At 36.4% G+C, this 24451-nt stretch overlaps 2 protein-coding genes across 4 annotated transcripts in view; one reads left to right on the top strand and one right to left on the bottom strand.

The window, feature by feature from the left end:
• LOC115212961 (general transcription factor 3C polypeptide 1) overlaps nt 1–24451 on the bottom strand; it is a 39758-nt gene that overhangs the window by 6686 nt on the left and 8621 nt on the right. The window contains exon 2 of one of the 3 annotated variants that reach the window (XM_029781815.2): nt 2869–2954. The exons of 1 other annotated variant lie outside the window; for it this stretch is intronic. The gene's annotated coding sequence lies outside the window, so the exon portion shown is untranslated. The remainder of the gene's footprint in view (nt 1–2868; nt 2955–24451) is intronic. One more of the 3 variants, XM_029781817.2, reaches the window with a different exon arrangement.
• LOC115212962 (RNA-splicing ligase RtcB homolog) overlaps nt 23370–24451 on the top strand; it is a 56080-nt gene continuing 54998 nt past the window's right edge. The window contains exon 1 of the mRNA XM_029781818.2: nt 23370–23535. The gene's annotated coding sequence lies outside the window, so the exon portion shown is untranslated. The remainder of the gene's footprint in view (nt 23536–24451) is intronic.

Raw genomic sequence — 24451 nt, 5'->3', positions numbered from 1 at the left:
AACTACTTATGTTGACTTTATTGGACAATTTGAATATTTTATATTTCTATTCTTGTTTATTTTTTACATATTTAAAAATAATCAAAACTGTAAATAGTTTTTTTTTTTTAAGTTGTAAAGTTATTCAATTTGTGTTTCCTATAAATTTTCATTATAAAATTCTACAAATAATTTTCCAGTGAGATGCCGTAGATCATACTCAAAATTTAAGACTTCCATTAACCATGAAATAACAATTCTCCCCCTTCTATCAACTCTTGTTGTCTTAGCCTCCATTCTGCTTTATATTAAACCCTCTAGCCTTCAGATTATTCTGTCAAATTTAAAGTGTGTTTATTCACATATCTTGAATTAATCACCCATTGTCATGTAGATTCAAGATTTCAAATGATGTAATAGTTTTATTTTGAGAATGACATTTTAGGTTAGGTATAAAAGGCCAGATCTGGTCGGTTTGAATATAAAACGAGTAGAATAATTTAGTCAGATATGGCTAGTTTAAATTCTGAACAGTTAACCCATGAGCATTCAGATCAAATGTAATGCTTCTTTATTCACGTTGTTTTAAATCTTTATATATAAAAGTAAGGTTGTGTGTCTGTCTCCTACGATTTAGATTCCTAACTACTCCCACATTTTGCGGTGCAGTTTAACCAAAACCGGGTATCTTATAGTCGTGATTCATATCGAGCCCTTCTGGGTATTAGCGCGCGTCTACAATGAATCTACGATTTAAAAAAAAATTTACCATCATTTTTTTCCCATTTTAATGCATTTTAATGCATTTTCTCGCTATTATATAAGGGAAGTAACTCTCTAAAAATGTCTACGATGAGTCAACGATTTAAAAAAAATTTACCATCATTTTTCTTCCATTTTTAATGCATTTTTTTGCTATTTTTTTGCTATAACTCTCTAAAAATGCTTATATAGTTATTTCCCTTACAAACCCGAGCAACGCCGGGTGATACTGCTAGTTATTCTATAAAAAGGCTATAGACCTCATCCCTCTCAACAAACTAACACTCATTGTAACCTTGTAATCCTACTGGGTCTAAGGTATCTTTGACTAACGACTGAGAAGAAGGAGAATGGTATGATTTCCATTGCATTTTTCCAATCCTGTAATGATAGTGGATGAGATTGAATTTATTACTGCAAGCTAACAAACCTCATTAATTACAGTGGTACACTATAGTAGCCAGCAGCAGCAGGCAATTAGAGCTAAGTAAATTCACCAATAGAGAAATAAATGTCTCGACCACTATACACTATGATATCTTACGACAAAAGAACAACTATAGATTCAGACTATGCAAAAGAGTTGGAGCCAATTTATTAAGGATCAACTTCAAGCTGACATTTTAAAGACAAGTTTGTATTCCTGCTGTCCATGTGAACACAAAAAGAAATAAGAATGTTTTTATGGAATATTCTTTCATTCTTCTATACATCTGATTATATCTATATATATAAAACTGTAGTTGTGTGAGTGTCTGTCCCCTTCGATTTAGATTCCTAACTACTCCCACATTTTGCGGTGCAGTTTAACCAAAACCGGGTATCTTATAGTCGTGATTCATATCAAGCCCTTCTGGTATTAGCACATGTCTACGATGAGTCTACGATTTAAAAATAATTTACCATCATTTTTTCCATTTTCATGCATATTTTTTTAAAGGGAAGTAACTCTCTAAAAATGTCTACGATGAGTCAACGATTTAAAAAAAAATTTACCATCATATTTTTTCCATTTTTAATGTATTTTTTTGCTATTTTTTGGCTATAACTCTCTAAAAATGCTTATATAGTTATTTCCCTTACAAACCGAGCAACGCCGGGTGATACTGCTAGTTATTCTATAAAAAGGCTATAGACCTCATCCCTCTCAACAAACTAACACTCATTGTAACCTTGTAATCCTACTGGGTCTAAGGTATCTTTGACTAACGACTGAGAAGAAGGAGAATGGTATGATTTCCATTGCATTTTTCCAATCCTGTAATGATAGTGGATGAGATTGAATTTATTACTGCAAGCTAACAAACCTCATTAATTACAGTGGTACACTATAGTAGCCAGCAGCAGCAGGCAATTAGAGCTAAGTAAATTCACCAATAGAGAAATAAATGTCTCGACCACTATACACTATGATATCTTACGACAAAAGAACAACTATAGATTCAGACTATGCAAAAGAGTTGGAGCCAATTTATTAAGGATCAACTTCAAGCTGACATTTTAAAGACAAGTTTGTATTCCTGCTGTCCATGTGAACACAAAAAGAAATAAGAATGTTTTTATGGAATATTCTTTCATTCTTCTATACATCTGATTATATCTATATATATAAAACTGTAGTTGTGTGAGTGTCTGTCCCCTTCGATTTAGATTCCTAACTACTCCCACATTTTGCGGTGCAGTTTAACCAAAACCGGGTATCTTATAGTCGTGATTCATATCAAGCCCTTCTGGGTATTAGCACATGTCTACGATGAGTCTACGATTTTAAAAATAATTTACCATCATTTTTTCCATTTTCATGCATATTTTTTTAAAGGGAAGTAACTCTCTAAAAATGTCTACGATGAGTCAACGATTTAAAAAAAAATTTACCATCATATTTTTTCCATTTTTAATGTATTTTTTTGCTATTTTTTGGCTATAACTCTCTAAAAATGCTTATATAGTTATTTCCCTTACAAACCCGAGCAACGCCGGGCGATACTGCTAGTTTTAAATAAATTTTATTAAGAATTCCAATTATTTACTAGTTAGAGGAGGTAACTTTTAACCTTGCATTAATTAGCAGCAATACTTTTCTAGAACATAAAAGCAGAATAGTCAAGTGGATAAGTAATTAACTACCTGCCTATGGGATCACCAGTTCAAATCCATTGAGGGTGGTTTGCTGAGTTTCTGAGGATGTGTTATTCTACATTGCCTTGGTTCATCTGAAATAGTCACCATGTCAAAGGGAAAGAAATTACCTATAATAGTCTTGGAATTTTATTCCAGGTGCAATTTATTTCTGAAACTGGATCCCCTGTATAGCTTATTGCAGTCTACAAGACATTTACTCTTTACTCTTTTACTTGTTTCAGTCATTTGACTGTGGCCACGCTGGAGCACCGCCTTTAGTCGAGCAAATCGACTCCGGGACTTATTCTTTGTAAGCCCAGTACTTATTCTATCGATCTCTTTTGCCGAACCGCTAAGTGACGGGGACGTAAACACACAAGCATCGGTTGTCAAGCAATGCTACGGGGACAAACACAGACACACAAACACATATATATATATATATACATATATACGACAGGCTTCTTTCAGTTTCCGTCTACCAAATCCACTCACAAGGCATTGGCCGGCCCGGGGCTATAGCAGAAGACACATGCCCAAGATGCCACGCAGTGGGACTGAACCCGGAGCCATGTGGTTGGTTAGCAAGCTACTCACCACACAGCCACTCCTATTTATTTATTTTTGAAAAACCTTTCCTCTAACTTCTAATCATCATCATCATCACCAGCAGTAAATTATACACCTCACTGATTTTGAATACTATTATGAAGAGAGGTGCTATTCCCTGTATGCCCACTCGGAAGAAAAAAAAATTGTTTCATAAATAAACCTGTCCAGAAATTTTATTCATACAGTCTGGCACCCAGAACAACCATATTTCATGAGGCCTATCAAGATATTGTCTTTTTTCATGCAATTCATCAAATTTGGTTTAATGTGTCATGGAAGCATGCAAGCCGCAGAGACGAGGAGGAGGAGGGAGGAGAGGAGACGTGAGAGGATTCACATACATAAAACATCAAGTGTAGATAAGTTAATTTGTGGATACAGTGGTTGAACACCAAATAGTCTGACAATGTCTGAATGTGTTTGTCTGGGACGGAAGCACTCCGTCGGTTACGACGACGAGGGTTCCGGTTGATCCAAATCAACGGACCAGCCTGCTCGTGAAATTAACGTGTAAGTGGCTGAGCACTCCACAGACACGTGTACCCTTAACGTAGTTCTTGGGAATATTCAGCGTGACACAGAGAGTGACAAGGCCGGCCCTTTGAAATACGGGTACAACAGAAACAGGAAGTAAGAGTGAGAGAAAGTTATGGTGAAAGAGTACAGCAGGGATCACCACCATCCCCTGCCGGAGCCTCGTGGAGCTTTAGGTGTTCTTAAAAAGGTTATGGACACCAACAAAACTTCACACATGTACATAACAGAGACATAGAACAAGCAAACAAACATGTAAGAGCCACAGAAGCACATCCAAATAAGCAGGCAGAAAAACAATCGCACAGAATTATATGTCCAGTCAGACATACAAGACACTCAGTTGCACTGAGAAAGCCAAGCTGACATATAAACAGAAACACAGCTAGAAATAGACTGGGCAGTTAAACTGATTAGGCCGAAAAACAGATGGACTTTACACACACACACAATGTGTTTCTATCAGCTTCCATCTATGAAATTCACTTAACCCTTTCATTACCAACCCGGCTGAAACCGGCTCTGGATCTGTACTGCAAATGTTTCATTTTCATAAGCTTTGAATTAAAATCTTCCACCAAACCTTAGTCACAATTTATGTTCTTAACACTAGCTTAATGATAACTAAATCATTTTACTAAATTCTTTGTTATATTTAAAATAATAGAAAGAAACTCAGAGCATCTCAAAATAAATACGGTAACGAAAAGGTTAAAAGCCTTCTACTACAGCCTGGGGCTATAGCAGAAGACACTTGCCCAAGGAGCCATGCAGTAGGACTGAACCTAAAACCATGTGGATGGGAAGCAAACTTCTTAACCAAACAGCCACACCTCAGTGTGTGTCTGTGTGTCTGTGTGCATGTGTAAAACTTTACTTGGAAACAGGTGAGGAGTTGGCAGCAAATGACACACACACGACATGATGGGTATATTTGCCTACACAAAATAGGCAACTTACCTGCAGTCATCATCAGTGGTATTGTGAGAGATGGACTATGATAGTTAATAAGCAGTATATATACCTTTGGTATTTGGTAGACAATTTCAACAAACAAGAGAACATACAAATCAGCCACTACATATGTGTGCGCATATTTTTTGTGTGTCTATGAATTGTGCATTTTATTTATTTATCTTAAAACATCTGCATTTAGCCACTAGTTAAGCTAAGTTGTCCAAGAACAAATTTGGTACAGATTGTTAAGGTAGCAATATAAAACAAAAAAAGGAAAATTGCAGGGGTTTGTCACAAGAAAAAAATAATTTACAAATTAGCCATGGCTATTTCAGTTTACAATTTGCACAAGACAACAGTGGATGTAACATTTGAAAACACATTCAAACCAAAAGCCATTGAGAGAATCTCTATATGGTTGCTTGACTTGCAATAAATAGCAACCAAATTTCCCTCATATTACACCCTATCAACCCTAAAATAAGATCAGCATCTTAGTTAATGTAGTCCTAGATATAGATAAAAACCAGATGGCTTATGATCTTTAGTAGCACAATATGACCTCAAATATGTGACCCCCAATTTTCATAGCTAAAAATCATTAATATATTTTATCTTTTTATATAATGAGACTGCATGTATATTACTACAAAAGTTAGAAGACATAAAACACAAAAACTCAAATACTAAAACACAAACAATGGTGGGTTCTGCTTTTGCTCAGTAATGTTTGCATATAAGCTGTTGAGTGGGGAGGCAGGGCTGCACAGGTCTTTCTTCATAAAGAGAGTTTATTATTTCAAAACCACCAAAGTCTGATTTATCATCTCCAAATAATATCCAGCTATTTTTCTTGATTTAGTTTATCATTGGTATCCAATCTTTCATCCTCATCATCTAAACTTGAAGTGGTATTGGTAGCTGGCGAGCTGGCAGAAACGTTAGCACGCCGGACGAAATGCTGAGCGGTATTTCGTCTGCCGCTATGTTCTGAGTTCAAATTCCGCCGAGGTCGACTTTGCCTTTCATCCTTTCAGGGTCGATAAATAAAGTACCAGTTACGCACTGGGGTCGATGTAATCGACTTAATACCTATGTCTGTCCTTGTTTGTCCCCTCTGTGTTTAGCCCCTTGTGGGTGGCGAGCTGGCAGAAACGTTAGCATGCCGGGCGAAATGCTTAGCGGTATTTCGTCTGCGTTACGTTGTGAGTTCAAATTCCACCGAGGTCGACTTTGCCTTTCATCCTTTCAGGGTCGATAAATTAAGTACCAGTTACGCACTGGGGTCGATGTAATCAACTTAATACCTATGTCTGTCCTTGTTTGTCCCCTCTGTGTTTAGCCCCTTGTGGGTAATAAAGAAATAGGTATTGGTAGCTTCATCCTCATTAGTCCACAACAGGTTATCTTCTGTTCCACTCTATTATCGATGCTGGTCTTTTAGCTCTTGGAATCCATATGTTCAGGTAAAGTATCCAAGCTATTTTAACCCTGTGGCAAAAGTATCAAAGCCAGACATTTTGAAATTATTTCCTGCAATTTTTCCACTTCATCAGATAATATCCATGATATCCAGTGTTTCATAAATTCATCCTTAACTCAAATGATCCAAAATAGTCAACTTAGATTACATGCATATTGGCTTTGTGTTTGACAGAGATGCAATCTTTCTAGTGAAACAACAGCAGGAGAAATACTTAGTTAAGTGTAAACAAACTACCCTTGGCATTCAGAGAAAGTGTTTGACCGAATGTTGCACTCAATAATTTGGTGGTCATGAAGAAACTAGGTGTAGACAAATGGATTGTGAGAGTTGTATAAGCAGTGTATGAAGATGCAGTGAGAGTCCAGAGCGAATTTGAGTAGGAATTTAATCTGTTCAACATAGTTCTACTCACCATCACAAATGAGTTTAAGATCAACTGTCCACAAGAACTCTTATATGTCAATGATCTAATTCACATGGCTAATCTTTATATATAAAAGAGAGGTTGTGTGTTGTCTGTCTCCTACGATTTAGATTCCTAACTACTCCCACATTTTGCGGTGCAGTTTAACCAAAACCGGGTATATTATAGTCATGATTGATATCGAGCCCTTCTGGGTATTAGCACGCGTCTACGATGAGTCTACGATTTAAAAAAAAATTTACCATCAATTTTTCCAATTTTTAATGCATTTTTGGCATATATAAGGGAAGTAACTCTCTAAAAATTTATTATTAAATCTCAGAACGTAAAAAGCTACAGTAACACCCCCCCCTTTGTGGTTAGCCATATTGAGATGGCTATTATACTTTACATCTCTAAAAATGCTTATATAGTTATTTCCCTTACAAACCCGAGCAATGCCGGGCAATACTGCTAGTTTATAATGAAATTAGAAGAAATTTCAGGCAAGGAATCTAAACCTACAATCCAAGCATTCTCAAAGTGAACTAAGACTAAGGTGTTAATAGACAAGGAAAGAAGACGGGCTCCAGTTATCATTGGGGAAATGGCCTTGCTTGATATGCAGAAAAGGAGTAGGTATAAACTCCATACGCTGTACCCAATAAGCTATCAATACACAAGAGATATAGTGGAATCACAGGTATAGTAAATGGAAGCACTCCATCGGTTACGACGACGGGTGTTCCGGTTGATCCGAATCAACGGAACAGCCTGCTCGTGAAATTAACGTGTAAGTGGCTGAGCACTCCACAGACACGTGTACCCTTAACGTAGTTCTCGGGGATATTCAGCGTGACACAGAGAGTGACAAGGCCGGCCCTTTGAAATACAGGTACAACAGAAACAGGAAGTAAGAGTGAGAGAAAGTTGTGGTGAAAGAGTACAGCAGGGATCACCACCATCCCCTGCCGGAGCCTCGTGAAGCTTTTAGGTGTTTTCGCTCAATAAACACTCACAACGCCCGTTCTGGGAATCAAAACCGCGATCCTATGACCGCGTCTCCACTGCCCTAACCACTGGGCCATTGCGCCTCCACATAGGTATAGTAAATGCAGTGGAACAATGAGTAGTATAAACATATTAGAAATAGACTCTTAATGGTCTGAACCCCTTCTACACAACTGCTTTACCACCTTCACCATTCTTTAACTCCCTTTCTCACTAACCTCAATACTAATCCCTTCCTTTTCCTTTATCCCTTCTACACTCCCTGCCCCTATAGTGCTCTCTCCACTATCACACTCACAACTATAAATCGGTTCCGCTCTTCATGCTTCACCCTCTCATCAATCTCCTTTAGTTATAAGGGCCACTTTAGGCAAGTTGCAAGGTGATCGTACCTGTACAGGTACCACAAGAAAAAGCACTCAGTACATCCTGTGAAGTGATTGGTGTTAGTAAGGGTATCCAATCATCAACAGTAAGCCAAAGCATTTGCATGGGAGAACAATGCAGCCCCGCAACTTGAATCCTGTCAAACCATCCAACGCAGGCCAGTATAGAGGAGGGGTGTTAAATGAGGAAATTCTCTCTCTCTCTCTATATATATATATATATTATATATATATATATTATATATATATATATATTATATATATATATCATCATCATCATCGTTTAGCGTCCGCTTTCCATGCTGGCATGGGTTGGACAGTTCAACTGGGGTCTGGGAAGCCAGAAGGCTGCACCAGGCTCAGTTTGATCTGGCAATGTTTCTACGGCTGGATGCCCTTCCTAACGCCAACCACTCCGTGAGTGTAGTGGGTGCTTTTTACGTGCCACCGGCACAGGTACCAGACGAGTCTGGCAAACGGCCACGATCGGATGGTGCTTTTTATGTGCCACCGGCACGGGGGCCAGGCGTGGCTATATATATATATATATATATATATATATATATATATATATAGAGAGAGAGAGAGAGAGACAGAGCAATAAGAAAATGAAAGGGATCAATAAGTGGTCCATCAACTTTTAGACATTATGTCAATTTATTTATTTACTAAAATGACAATTACAAGAATATACATACTTTCTTGGAATTAAAATATATATATACACACACACACACACTCATGCAGGTACACATAATATATATGCAGTTATGTTTTTACAGGGATATACAAACACAATTGTTTATTTGTAGTAAAAGACAATAAGATAAAAGAAAATCAGTGTGAAGGGGGGTGGAGAACCATCATTAAACAAAATTGGAAATAAAATTTATGCTCTACGGTGAGGTAATTTAGGAGAGAAAGAAATACCTATATAAATACCTGAACATATTTTTACTCTTCGTTGATACAATGTTTTTAAAAAAATGTAAAGAAAAAAACGATAAGAAAAACAAATGCAACATCTCACAGAAATACTGTCTTGTCAAGTCATATCAAAGCCAGTATTGTACATAGAAGTGGTATATCATAAGCTAATAGATATTTAGGAAAATGCTTGCATGATGTTAAAGTTCCAATTTTAAATTCAAGCTGTAAGAATCCTGGTACAAGATAAGCATCTGTCTAGTTAGGCATAAGTGAAAGGCAATACAGTTGTGCATATCCAGAATAGACTTAGCAACATTATTATACATGTGTTGGACCGTCACTATGAAAAGTAAAATATACTTGAACAAAACAGTTAGAGGAAGTCTATGAGGGTTACTAAAGGAATATCTATGCTGATAAATCTGAATCTTTAACCCTTTAGCATTCAAATTATTCTGTAAAATGTAAAGCTTATGTATTCACACCATGTAAAATTAATCTTGCATCATTTCATAGCTTTGAGATTTCAATGATGTGATTGTTTATTTTTTAAATGACACAAAAAGGTAGCTACGAATGACTATATCTGACAAGTTTGAACATAAAATAGGTAGAATATTTTAGCTGGATATGGCCGGTTTAAACACTAAAGGGTTAAGTTTGGTCAGTGCAATGTAAGATTTTATTTGTCATTCAAGTGTAGTCTAGTGCTGTATTATACAGATTTCATTAAACAGCTATGATTAAATAGACAATTATCAGAAGTGATACAGTTACAAGTAGGTACAAGATCTGAATTTGAGGTGGTTATGTTAATAAGCTATTGAGTATTATTGTAACTTCTGATGGGACTTGCAAAGATTTTACATACAGAATAATTAACTTTCATTTCATTTCATTTTCATTTCATCTAGTTTCAGCTCATGAGCTGAGGCCATGCTGGGGCACCGCCATTACAACATTTCTGTTGAAGATATGGTTCCTATAGTGGCTCTTGGAGAAATGCTGGAAATAAATTAAGAAACTCTTTTGCTCTGTTTGTTTTCCACTTAAACTGAAGATAAAATTGTATCAATATTCTGCATTTTCTGCTCCAGTGCTTTAAGGCATGAAATTCTGACATATTGTATCTTCCAAGAAAATCTGTTTATAAGGGCTTTACTGTAATAATGAAATACACTTATAAAGGTGCCTTCATCTAGAGACAATATGATGTGCCTAGTAATGGGCACATCATGTGAATGTCAAATCTTTCCCTGGTAAAGAATGTACAACCTAACACAGGTTCATGGCTAGTGAGTTCACACTAGGACTCAGAGACACAAACCAGTCTAGAAAAGGAAGATATGGAAGCTTAAAGATCCGGCAAACAGAAATTTAAAGTGATTCTACATCAGGCATTTGATGAAAAGGAAGACAGACACCTATAACATGAGAACCCCTGGAAGATGCTATGGGTCATCCTACTCAGATCAAATCTATGGTTGGCGCAGACTGTATGTGGTGGAACAGTGAGGTTGACATAGCTATAAAAGTAAAAAGACAGGCTTAGAAAGACTTGGTAATTGGGAACAGAAGATTATTCTATCGGGTAGCTAGGGAAGAAGCTAAGCATCAGATTTACAAAGGAAAGGAAAAAAACAGAATGTAAGAGGTTTGCCAATGTTCAACATGACAGTTACAGAAAGATACAGAGTGTAGATACTTCCGGTGCATGTATTATGCTATTGTATTTCAATCTATAAACGGAAACAAATAGACGGGTCCTAAGTCAATAACATATTTCACCTCAGAACCAGACACTTTACACATAATGCAAACATATAAACACATACATGAATACAGAAAGCTAGATATACATACACATATACATGCATTTATATGTACAAATACACATGTATGCATGCACATATGCACTCACACATGTATACATGTGCACACATGCATGCATATGTACCCACACACACATATACTCTTTTACTTGTTTCAGTCATTTGACTGCGGCCATGCTGGAGCACTGCCTTTAGTCGAGCAACTCGACCCCGGGACTTATTCTTTGTAAGCCCAGTACCTATTCTACCGGTCTCTTTTGCCGGGCCGCTAAGTAACGGGGACATAAACACACCAGCATCGGTTGTCAAGCAATGCTGGGAGGACAAACACAGACACACAGACATACACGCACACATGTGTGTATATATATATATATATATATATATATATATATATATATATATTCATATATACGATGGGTTTCTTTCAGTTTCCATCTACCAAATCCACTCACAAGGCTTTGGTCGGCCCGAGGCTATAGTAGAAGACACTTGCCCAAGGTGCCACGCAGTGGGACTGAACCCGGAACCATGTGGTTGGTAAGCAAGCTACTTACCACAGGGCCACTCCTGCGCCTATATACACACAAATATATTACTGGTACACTCATAGAGTTATCTCATATTTTATACTGCAATACAGAATAGATGTAAAAAATTTTAACCCAAATCATATGTATATTGGCAGATGTAGACATCTTGAAAGTATATAGTAATACACAATCTTCTAGACAATACCAATCACTCAATCAGATAAATAGGTTGTGTATCTGCCAGACAGCCAATTACTTAACCCTTTCATTACCAACCCGGCTGAAACCGGCTCTGGCTCTTTAGTACAAATGTCTTGTTTTCATAAGCTTTGAATTCAAATCTTCCACCAAATCTTTGTCACAATTTATGTTCTTAACACTAGCTCAATGATAACGATATTATTTTACTAAATTCTTTGTTATATTTACAATAATTGGAAGAAAAACAGAGCATCTGAAAATAAATACAGTAACAAAAGGGTTAAGTCTGTCCATCTACTCAACACAGTTGTCATTTTATCAGCTATACAGAAAATCAGTCAATCTAACAGTTATGCAGCTCATTCAGTTCATCTTTTAGATAGCTCCAAGACAAACTGTCGCTCCACAAGCTAGGCAGACATTCAGTCAGTTCGCTTAGCTGACAAACAGACAATCGCTCAATCATTTAGTCCACTCAATAGTCAGTCAGTCTATTAACCCAATAGACAATAGTCTGTCAACAGTGAGTTAGTCCATCTACTAGTCAGACAGTTCATTTGATGCACAGACTGTCAGTCAACTTACCTACAATCAGTTCACCTAGAAAGACGTTTAGTCTACATACCAAACAATCCATCTGCCAATCAAGTGGATTTCTGTACTTCCCAGATACAGTTATTATTCAGTCCATGTAACACAGGGCTGTCCATCTGTTAGAAATAATCAGTTAGTCCACAATTAGACAAGCAATCAGTCTTTCTGCTACAGTCAGTCAATTCTCCGGCGAGATAAATAATTAATCACTTTGTACATCAGCAAAGCAAATAAACAATCAGTTGACCTGCTGGACAGGCAGTCAGTCAACCAACCTGCCTGATGGTCAATCTGATTGCCTAACTGTCAGTGCAACCACCAAGTAATCAGTCCAAATACTAGTCTGATAGTCAGTTCATGTGATAGGTTGTTAGTCCAACTGTTGCAACACATTCCTTCAGTCTGCTTGCAAGGCAATCAATATGCCTAGCATCATTCAGCTCACCTGCTATGCTTCAATAAGTTGGCCACAGTCCACTGGGCAGACAGTTCACTTCTTTTCTGTCTTTTGCTTGTGTATCCAGAAGTGGAGAATGTAAGCTGTGCCACAACTAGTTCTCTGGGAAAATTACATGTGTAAGTGGGGTGCCATAACCAGAGATCAAACTTGAGACAAACTTGGCTCACTGGGATTCAACGAAAAGCAGTACAGACCCAGTAGCATAATGGATACTAAAAGGAAACTGAACTTTCAGCCAAGTGCTGAAGGCTGTGACAGCCAAGGGAAATCAAACATCCACAGCCCAGACTTTAGTCAAAATATGACATCTGGGAGGTTTTTATTCATTTACAAAGTACAACAGCTACCTAACTGCTCTGAGACAGAGCAAACTCAGTGTTCCTCTATAAAGTCAGGTGCCTACTAGATATAGTAACCAAGTCTACTTAAATCACACCTTAATGTTTGAACAACTAAAGGACACAATTGGTAACGGTAATTTTAGATGAATCCAAAATGATGGGATGGTTACAACTAGAACATCATCATCATCGTTTAACGTCCATTTTCCGCGCTAGCACGGGTTGGACGGTTCGACCGGGGTCTGGGAAGCCAGGAGGCTGCACCAGGCTCCAGTCTGATCTGGCAGAGTTTCTACAGCTGGATGCCCTTCCTAACGCCAACCACTCCGCGAGTGTAGTGGATGCTTTTTACGTGCCACCTGCACAGGTGCCAGGGGGGTCCGGCATCGGCCACGATCGGTCGGAGCTTTTAACGTGCCACAGGCACGGAAGCCAGCTTGTTGAATTAGAATTTACCTGAGATCCTCTATAAAAACAACCATAAGAAAAAATTATTGAAAATAACTTTTAAAAATACAATATGGATAACTGGACTGAATTTAGAGAATGAGTACAACTGTAGTTTCTGTAGTAATTAAGGTGAGAAATAAATTCGGAGAGGAAGCTGGTGTTTCCTTGTCGTATGCTGTATTTTTTTAGCAAAATTTGTGTTCAGCTTTGTATTAAGCTAATGAAAGCCTTACCAATTGCAAAATGCTAACTTGGCACCCTGTATTAACTATTTATATCTATGTAAACTTAGTCACATACACAGCAACCATCAAATTACCAATAGTGACAGGATATCAACAAGCAATTTGGCTAATTTTCAGTTATCTACTGATAAATGGCGGTGCCCCAGCATGGCCACAGCTCGTGAGCTGAAACTAGATGAGATGAGATGAGATGAAATATTTAGAGGAATACACCCAAACTCATTAAATGATCTGCAAGTGGTCAGATAATCAGCCAAATAAAAGAAAACCCGTAGAAAATCAATAAACATTATTAGTAGCAATCTGACACCAACAAAGTAAAAGACACCATCAAATAACATAGCAGGACTAATTATAATAATGATTAGAAATAACAGTCATTAACAGAGATACAAAATTATGTTTTCAGTATTTAATAGGCCCACTGGAAATCAAGAGACTGTATAAACAAGAATCTGACATCTATAAAATCAAAAACCCAGTCTTCAGCCACATGAAAATACTATTACTATTACTAATAATCCTTTCTACTAAAGGCAAAAAGCCTGAAATTTGGGAGTAAGGCACTAGTCGATTACACTGACCCCAGTGTTCCACTAGTACTTAATTTATCAACCCTGAAAGGATGAAAGGCAAAGTCGGCAGAATTTGAAATCAGAACATGAAGGGAGATGAAATACTGCCGGCAGTATTTCATCCAGCAACTCACCACTTTATTACTATTATTACTACTAATAATAATTACTAACACTAGCACAAAATGTGAGGGCACTGGCTGTTTTTCGTCTCTGAGAATTATATTCAGCTCAGAGGGAGGAAACACAAAGTTGAACCCGGAATATAAATAATTAAAAGCATTTTATCTAATGCTATTTTGATACTCTATTTGTGATGTAATAAGCTACATGTATACTCTCTCTTTTACTCTTTTACATGTTTCAGTCATTTGACTGTGGCCATGCTGGAGCACCGCCTTTTAGTCGAGCAAATCGACCCCGGGACTTATTCTTTTGTAAGCCCAGTACTTATTCTATCGGTCTCTTTTGCCGAACTGCTAAGTGACAGGGACGTAAACACACCAGCATCGGTTGTCAAGCAATGCTAGGGGGACAAACACACACACATACATATATATATATATATATATATATATATATATATATATGTCAGGCTTCTTTCAGTTTCCATCTACCAAATCCACTCACAAGGCATTGGTCGGCCCGGGGCTATAGCAGAAGACACTTGCCCAAGGTGCCACGCAGTGGGACTGAACCCGGAACCATGTGGTTGGTTAGCAAGCTACTTACCACACAGCCGCTCCTAATATATTTACTTCAGTATTCTATTATGTGATTAGGTATGTTCTTTCAACATAATGGTTTCTTTGGGTAAGTCACAATACTCACACATAGTTTCAATGTTGGCAGCATTAATATAGCCAAAGTGAATCAACAGCAACACATTACTGGTTATAATTTTTTATCAAATGACCTACCCCAAAAAATGAAAAGGACAAATACAATTTTTTTAAGGCGTAACATTTTTTTCAAAAAGAGTCTCAACACTATTTCACAATGGCAATGAAAAATTACAAACACTATTATTAACTGACTTCCCTGTGAACTCTTACAAATAGCTCGGTTTTGTAACATGTCTCCTCTACCAGTACTACCACATTCATTATATGCTGCTGTTTAATTGTTCATAGCAATGATAAAAGCTGATGGCCCTGTCTCTCCCCACTCACCTCTCAAGCAATAGCTTGTACCTTTCTTTCTACTTCTATTGCCTTTCATTCATTGCACTCTTTTATTTTCTCTTTTGCTTGTTTCAGTCATTTGACTGCGGCCATGCTGGAGCACCGCCTTTAGTCGAGCAACTCGACCCCGGGACTTATTCTTTTGTAAGCCAAGTACTTATTCTATCGGTCTCTTTTGCCGAACCGCTAAGTAACGGGGACATAAACACACCAGCATCAGTTGTCAAGCAATGCTAGGGGGACAAACACAGACACACAGACACACAAACACACACACATATATACGACGGGCTTCTTTCAGTTTCCGTCTACCAAATCCACTCACAAGGCTTTGGTTGGCCCGAGGCTATAGCAGAAGACACTAGCCCAAGGTGCCACGCAGTGGGACTGAACCCGGAACCATGTGGTTGGTTAGCAAGCTACTTACCACACAGCCACTCCTGCACCTGTTCATGTTTCTGTAGAAAATCACACACTAAACTTTTTATCATCCAAAAGGCCTCCAGAAAGCTTCCAAACCTAGAATAGGAAAGCCCCTTGCCCACAAGTGAAAATTTGCCTCCATTCACATTTGAAAGTGTCCTATGAAAAACTCTCTAAAAGACAGATATGAAGGGAAAATGGTTTCAACCTTTGACCAAAACATCAACACAATATAAACTTCAAAAATTAAATATTCATTCTTTTTCTAAGCACAATAGCACCAACACAGTTAAATGTGAATTTGTAATTTGCTCCAGTACTAATAAAAATAACAACCACTGCACTACAGAGTCACAAGAAATAACAAACAAATTTCCTTCAAATCATACCCTACAGTCTTAAAGGAAATACAAGACTGTCAAAAAATAAAGGCACCCAATGTAGAGAGTCTATTTAGCTAGTGTCTTTTTAGTGACAAAGCCCAGTAGCACAGAAGTACTTGAGACAGTATAACAATGCACTTTAAAACCACTTGGGAATGATGGACACTTAGTCCTAGTTTAAAAAGTTCTATTTAGGAGATGGAAACCTTCAAATTTTAAACCCCACAATATCTTGTGAGCTTTCCAGGGAGAAAAACTACAGGTAGTTGATATACATACATATATATACATACAAATATATATATACATACATATATACATACATACATATATACATATATATATACACATATATACATACACATATATACATACACATATATACATACTCATATATACATACTCATATATACATGCTCATATATACATACTCATATATACATGCTCATATATACATACTCATATATACATACTCATATATACATATATATACATACATACACATATACATACATATATATACATACACATACTTATATACATATGTATATATATATATACACATATATACATATATATACACATACATACATATATATACACATACATACATATACAGACATATATACATATATATACACATATATACATATATATACACATACATACATATACAGACATATATACATATATATACACAGACATATATACATATATATATACATACATATATACACAGACATATATACATATATATATACATATGTATATATATATACATATATACATACATATATATACACATATATGCATACATATATACATATACACACATATATACATATACATATATACACATATATACATATACATATATACACATATATGCATACATATATACATATACATATATACACATATATGCATACATATACATATATACACATATGCATACATATACATATATACACATATATGCATACATATATACATATACATATATACACATATATGCATACATATATACATATATATATATACACATATATGCATACATATATACATATATATATATACACATATATGCATACATATATATATACACATATATGCATACATATATATATATATACACATATATGCATACATATATATATACACATATATGCATACATATATATATATATACACATATATGCATACATATATACATATATATATATACACATATATGCATACATATATACTATATATATACACATATATGCATACATATATATATATACACATATGCATACATTTATATATATATACACATATGCATACATATATATATATACACATATGCATACATATATATATACACATATATGCATACATATATATATATACACATATATGCATACATATATATATATACACATATATGCATACATCTCTTATTATAAAAGGCAGATTTTATCTGCCTCCCTTTGGGAGTTATACAAATCTACAATATAGGATTTCTTCAATTACAATTTACCTAGCATTTTTTAGAGTACAATGCATCGCGTCATGCCAGGTCCAGTTTTTAAAATTTAAACTCCAATTAAGCAAAATTTACAGAAAACTCACATTCTGGTGTGTGTGTCAAATGCTTTTCTTAGTCTGGTTTACACCACACGCAAACGCACACACACAGTGGGCAACGATAAAATGAAAGTAATAGCGACAGAGTGATTTGAGCAAGACTAAACTGAAAGTATTTAAACCACTACTCAAAAAATAAAGAAACACAGCAAACAGAAACAAATAAATACATAACGATTTAATCCTCACACAATTTCTTCAATTAGAGTTTACCTAAGATTTTTCAGAGTACTTCAGTGGGTGATGCCATAAAAAATTTCTTTCAATTTTACCGCCAATTAAGACAAAATTCAAGAAAATTCAATATTTTAACATATCACTCCGAAAACATTGATGTATATGTGTGCGTGCGTGAGTGTGTGTGTCTCATTCCTCACACACACGCATACACATACATATACAACTACATACAAAACGTATGTGTTTGTTATTAGTAAAAAGGCGCAAAAACTCAACTCACTTATCATTCCAACACATTTGCAAAGACACACGGACGGACAGAAAAGGTAAATTGGTTTTTATTTTACTCTGTATATATTTTATTATATAATATATATATAGATATATTATATATATAATTGCAGTATGAAACAGTGATTATGTATAAACAGACGACACTTATATATAGTTACCAAGCCGCCCGAATTTAGCTATTCATATTTAAATGAGAATATCAGAGCAAATCTCTTTAGTACATTCGTGAAAACACGTATTATACTTCGTAAACACTTCACTACAGTTTTGTACAAAAATCGAAGTGTAATTTTAATTCCGTGAATTATGGGAGATTTTTTTCCGAAATTTGTTCCTATTGTGTTTTCAAAATTGTAATTCTGACAAAAAATGGATACGAATTTCATTATATCAAGCAGCGAGTCAGAATTCGAAGGATTTTCTACTGAAGACCTTCATAAATCTAACTCTATGACTGAAAAAAAAAAGCATCTTTATATAAGAGTGAAGTTGTGTGTCTGTCTCCTACGATTTAGATTCCTAACTACTCCCACATTTTGCGGTGCAGTTTAACCAAAAGCGGGTATCTTTTAGTCGTCATTCATATCGAGCCCTTCTGGGTATTAGCGTGCGTCTACGATGTGTCTACGATTTAAAAAAAATTTACCATCATATTTTTTTCGCTATTATATAAGGGAAGTAACTCTCTAAAAATATCTACGATGTGTCAACGATTTAAAAGAAAATTTGCCTTCATTTTTTTTCAATTTTTAATGCATTTTTTTGCTATAACTCTCTAAAAATGCTTATATATTTATTTCCCTTACAACCCGAGCAACGCCGGGCGATACAGCTAGTATATATATATATACACATATATGCATATATATATATACATAAATTAATTGTTATCGCCATATTAATATGGCATTCTTATAGTAAGCTCTGCCTACTTTGACAAATTCAGTCCAACCCAAGCAAGCATGGAAAAATGGTATTACATATATGTTACATATAACATCTTAGATTCTAGGCCGATTTGAAACAGAATCTACATTCCTATACAAGTTCCTTTCCTATTGTTCTTGGCTTTTGCACTAAGAAATTTATGAAAGTAAACTGCCAAACTTAATTAAGTTCCATCGTTAACATTCTTAGATTAAATAGGATTCAGGCAGATAAGAGACGGGGAAACCTTTTGTCTAGCCCAACCTAATTTAGTTATAGAAAATATCAATATGGAAACCAAAACCAATTCTACCTCTTTGCTTACTCAGTGATCAGCTGAAGAGCATCCATTTATAGATTGTCATTAATGATGGTGCATCAGCATGGCCACAGCTCTGAGCTGAAACTAGAGAGAAAAAAAAAAAAAAGGTGCCAATACAACTTACACTCTATCCACTTGCGAGCCCAGGGAGGTAGACTCCTTCTCCCCAATCTTCTAGTAGTCAACAACAGATGAATAACAACCTACAGACAAGTACTGTGAATAATCATTGTACAACTCAAAGAAGTTGCATCTTACAGTGTAACAATGAAAATAAAGGGTCATTTCAACAAATTAATATAGTTCTTCCTCTCACTTTAATTGCTACACACCACTATTATATATATATATATATATATATATAATATATATATATATATATATATATAATATATATATATATATATCATCATTGTTTAACGTCCGCTTTCCATGCTAGCATGGGTTGGACGATTTGACTGAGGACTGGCGAACCAGATGGCTGCACCAGACTTCAATCTTGATCTGGCAGAGTTTCTACAGCTGGATGCCCTTCCTAACGCTAACCACTCCGAGAGTGTAGTGGGTGCTTTTTATGTGCCACTGGCACGAGGACCAGTCAGGTGGCACTGGCAACGACCTCACTCGAATGATTTTTTCACGTGCCAGTAAGGCGACGCTATTAACGATCGCGCTTTTTACGTGCCACCAGCACGGAAGCCAGTTAGCTGCTCTGGCAACGATCACGCTTGGATGGTGCTCTTAGCACTCAACTAGAACGGTGCCAGTCATCGAATTTGATTTCGATTTCACTTGCCTCAACAGGTCATCGCAAGCAGAGTTTAGTGTCCAATGAAGGAAAGGTATGCATAAGTGGCCTGGTTACACCCCTGGCATAGGCCACAAGGTTATGGTCTCATTTGGCTTGCCAGGTCTTCTCAAGCACAGCATATTTCCAAAAGTCTCGGTCACTAGTCATTGCCTCGGTGAGGCCTAATGCTCGAATATATCTCTCTATATATAAATGGCAAAATGTCTGCATGTGTGTCCTTTATACAAATCCCCAATTTTTCAGTTAGAGAGCTCGCACTTTCTATGGTCATTCAAAACCGTCCAAGGGTGGCCGTGCACACCTTTACATTTCCCCAGTCACCCTGCAAAGCCATTAAAAAATCAATAGAAGTGACTTTTTTGTGAATTTTCTATACAAAACCCAATCAAAATGCTCGAAACTTGATACGCCAATTGAATGCCAGCTAGCTGTATGTGATTGTTCAGAGATTTGCACAGTACTCGCGTGTATGTGCGCGCGCACGCAGCTGTATATGCATGCTCTAGCACTATGACCCGGCAACGCCGGGTCATAGTGCTAGTATATATATATAGTATTTTTACTAGTGCTAGTATATATATATATATATATATATATATATATATATATATACACACACACACACACATACACATATATATTTACTTGTTTCATGCCTAATCTAAAACTTAAACTAAAAGGAAAGATATTTAATCAAAAGTTCGAGTGAGACATATAAGAAAAATTATTATTCTACCAGAATAGTGATATTTCTACAACATAAGAAAGACTTCACTAGCTACTTATCAATTACGAAGTATTTTTCACCAATACATCCCCTAAAAATTATATAAATAAATAAATGAAAAGACGCTAAATCCGGAAAAGATGTCCGAATACCGACGAAGGTATAAAAGTAACTACAACTGCTAAGTGTCCCAATAGCGGAAACTACATGATTCAAAAAGGACCACAACAAATACATAGGACTATTTGATAGTTGTAAACAATTGTATTCAAGTGTCTGAATACTCCAGCTAATATTAGAATGCAAGGCAATAAAAATAAACAGAACATGTACGCGCGTTTGAGGAGCTAGAAAAATAGCAAAAGCATGAAACGTCCACATATAAACGTGTTGCCTTACATTACAAGAGCCATTCTACATAAAAAAAAAGACACATCGGATAATGTGGCCCCTAGTGTATATATGGAAGCACTCCGTCGGTTACGACGACGAGGGTTCCGGTTGATCCGATCAACGGAACAGCCTGCTCGCGAAATTAACGTGTAAGTGGCTGAGCACTCCACAGACACGTGTACCCTTAACGTAGTTCTCGGAGATATTCAGCGTGACACAGAGAGTGACAAGGCCGGCCCCTTGAAATACAGGTACAACAGAAACAGGAAGTAAGAGTGAGAGAAAGTTGTGGTGAAAGAGTACAGCAGGGATCACCACCATCCCCTGCCAGAGCCTCGTGGAGCTTTTAGGTGTTTTCGCTCAATAAACACTCACAACGCCCGGTCAGGGAATCGAAACCGCGATCCTATGACCGCGAGTCCGCTGCCCTAACCACTGGGCCATTGCGCCTCCACAGTGGCCCCTAGTGCACAATGTCTGAAAACAGTGCAGATGGTCCTGGCTGAAATACCAGGGAGCAATGGAACATTTTCTACACACATACATAAATAAATAAACCGTGTATATTTACCTTTAACCCCACTAATTTACAAGAGGAAGACGAACAGCAAAATGTCACACAAGAAAGAAATAACCACTTTCATAACTTAGTTTTTACATATTAAAAAATAAACCCGTATTATTTTCACGCCTTCCATTTAAACTTCTCGAGAACATTTTTTAAAAAATGCTTTTGGTTTGTGCTAAGAAATTTGTCCATTTCAAACTATAACAACTATTAATGAAAGTAGTCGTAGCGCCAAATAAATGTTTAATGGTAGGCGGAAGCAGTATCACCGTCCTTCACTCCTACCAAGGAAATTCCACGCTAAGTTTCTAGTAGTAGTGCCTCGTTTACCACCAATCGACAAGTAAATAATTATGATAGGGTGGACCGGTGTCAAACATTTTTAGATTTACAAGAAAAATACCAGATAGGTCTGTCTCTTTCAGTAAGTAATCAGATTACTTTCCCCAAGAAGCTAGAATGGTTCAGTGCTTTCCAGAGTTTCTTCAGAAGTGGTTCGTATCATTTAAAAGAAAGGAAGGTCAGGACACATTGGAATGAATAATGTAGTCCGACGTGCATCATATTGTAAAAAACATCAACAAGCAAAACTTCAATTATCCATTTGGAAGTTTGTGAGAAAATGCTGCACTGTCAACAAACTACACAAAGAAAGGGAATTGGGGGGGGGCTGAAAATAAAGAACTTATTTACAAATCAAAGTTGTTGTTTTTTGGCTAGATCTTGAGAGAGAAGGTGGGGAGGGTGAAGTTAACCTCAGAAGGATTCGAACTCAGAACAGTGAACAAAAACAAAATAATATAAGAAGCTCTTAAACTGCCTTCGCTAGATCGAAACAACAGTGGCCCTGCTAGAAATAGCAGGCAAATCTCCCTCGTGTGAGTGCTTATTGTTTTAAAAATGGAAGTATACGTTGGATTAATACTACTCAACAATCCCCCGTGATGGATTGGCTGGGATGGTTATGACTGGAAGTGGTCGGTTAGGTTTGACCTAGGGCTTAAAACTGCAACACTAAATCATCAAAATTGATTTCTTTGGATTTTGTACATGGCCAATTTGTTAAGGCGTAGTTATGAAATTACATTCAGCCGGATGTATTATTACTTCGTCGCTACTCAAAGAACAAATGAAATGGAAACTTTACCTTGGCGGGGTAAAGTTGACAAGATAAACTGCTTTAAAGTATTTAATCAGATACCCGACCATTTTCCACAATAAAGGAGTATTTTTGTAAACCAATATTTCTTACGAAGTAGAATCGAGATGCGAAGAGTAAGAGGTAAGCTCAAGACAATACTCAGTTTTGATATTTGTAGTATATGAAAAAGATATGAAATTCATCAGAACTTCATGCTTCAGCAAGAAATAGCAGCCAAATAGTCAAATCACACACCCTACCATCTTTAAAAAGAAAATCATAATAATATGTGGTTAATACAATCCTAGACGTACAACACTTAAAAGCAAGACAGTAACGGTCACAATTGGAACACCTTAGTAGATCATATCTGTCAGACTAGGCTAACCTAGGGTTAAACAACATTAGCCTTCACACAATCCAAATACTCTCAGATAACTGAGAAGTTAAAGTAAATAAACTGCGATTGAAATGCTGATCAATAATAAATCTGGACACAGAGTTCATATTTTAGAAAATTCCCAACACATGAAAATGAGAAAGAAAGCGAAAAGAATGATATAATGGTAAAGATATAATGTAATGCTCTTAGGTAAATGGAACAATATTGCCAAGGACTTTTCCAGTTAGGAGCCCCAATAACAGAGAATTGCCGACCTAACAAAGATAAGTGCTTATTAAGGACCACACATTGTTGTTGTAATAAATATAGGACTGTATGACTTTTGCCGTTTTCGTGATCAGAGGTTATCCATCAATAGATAATTGATTAGCTCTGGTGACTGTCGAGGAAGAAAAGAGAGAGAAGTGTTCACTTTTGGCGAAGACGAGAAGAGACCACTCCACTTGGTGGAGTGAGTGAACTTAGCTTGTAGACTCGATTAACCGTGAGCTAACCTTGTTCTCACAAGCACCCAGTAATAATATATTACATAATAATAAGTATAGAAATGGTCTGCAAGTTAGATGCAGGTATACTTGCTTATGGGAAAGAGTTTGAACTAAATGCGTGAGCGAAAATGAGGGATGTGTAAAAGATATTAGATAAGTTTCGAGT

The sequence above is a fragment of the Octopus sinensis genome, linkage group LG6 (genome assembly GCF_006345805.1).
Source record: "Octopus sinensis linkage group LG6, ASM634580v1, whole genome shotgun sequence".
NCBI classification, from domain to species: Eukaryota; Metazoa; Mollusca; class Cephalopoda; order Octopoda; family Octopodidae; genus Octopus; species Octopus sinensis.
Note: the sequence above shows the minus strand (reverse complement) of the source record. Positions and strands in the feature narration are given on the sequence as shown.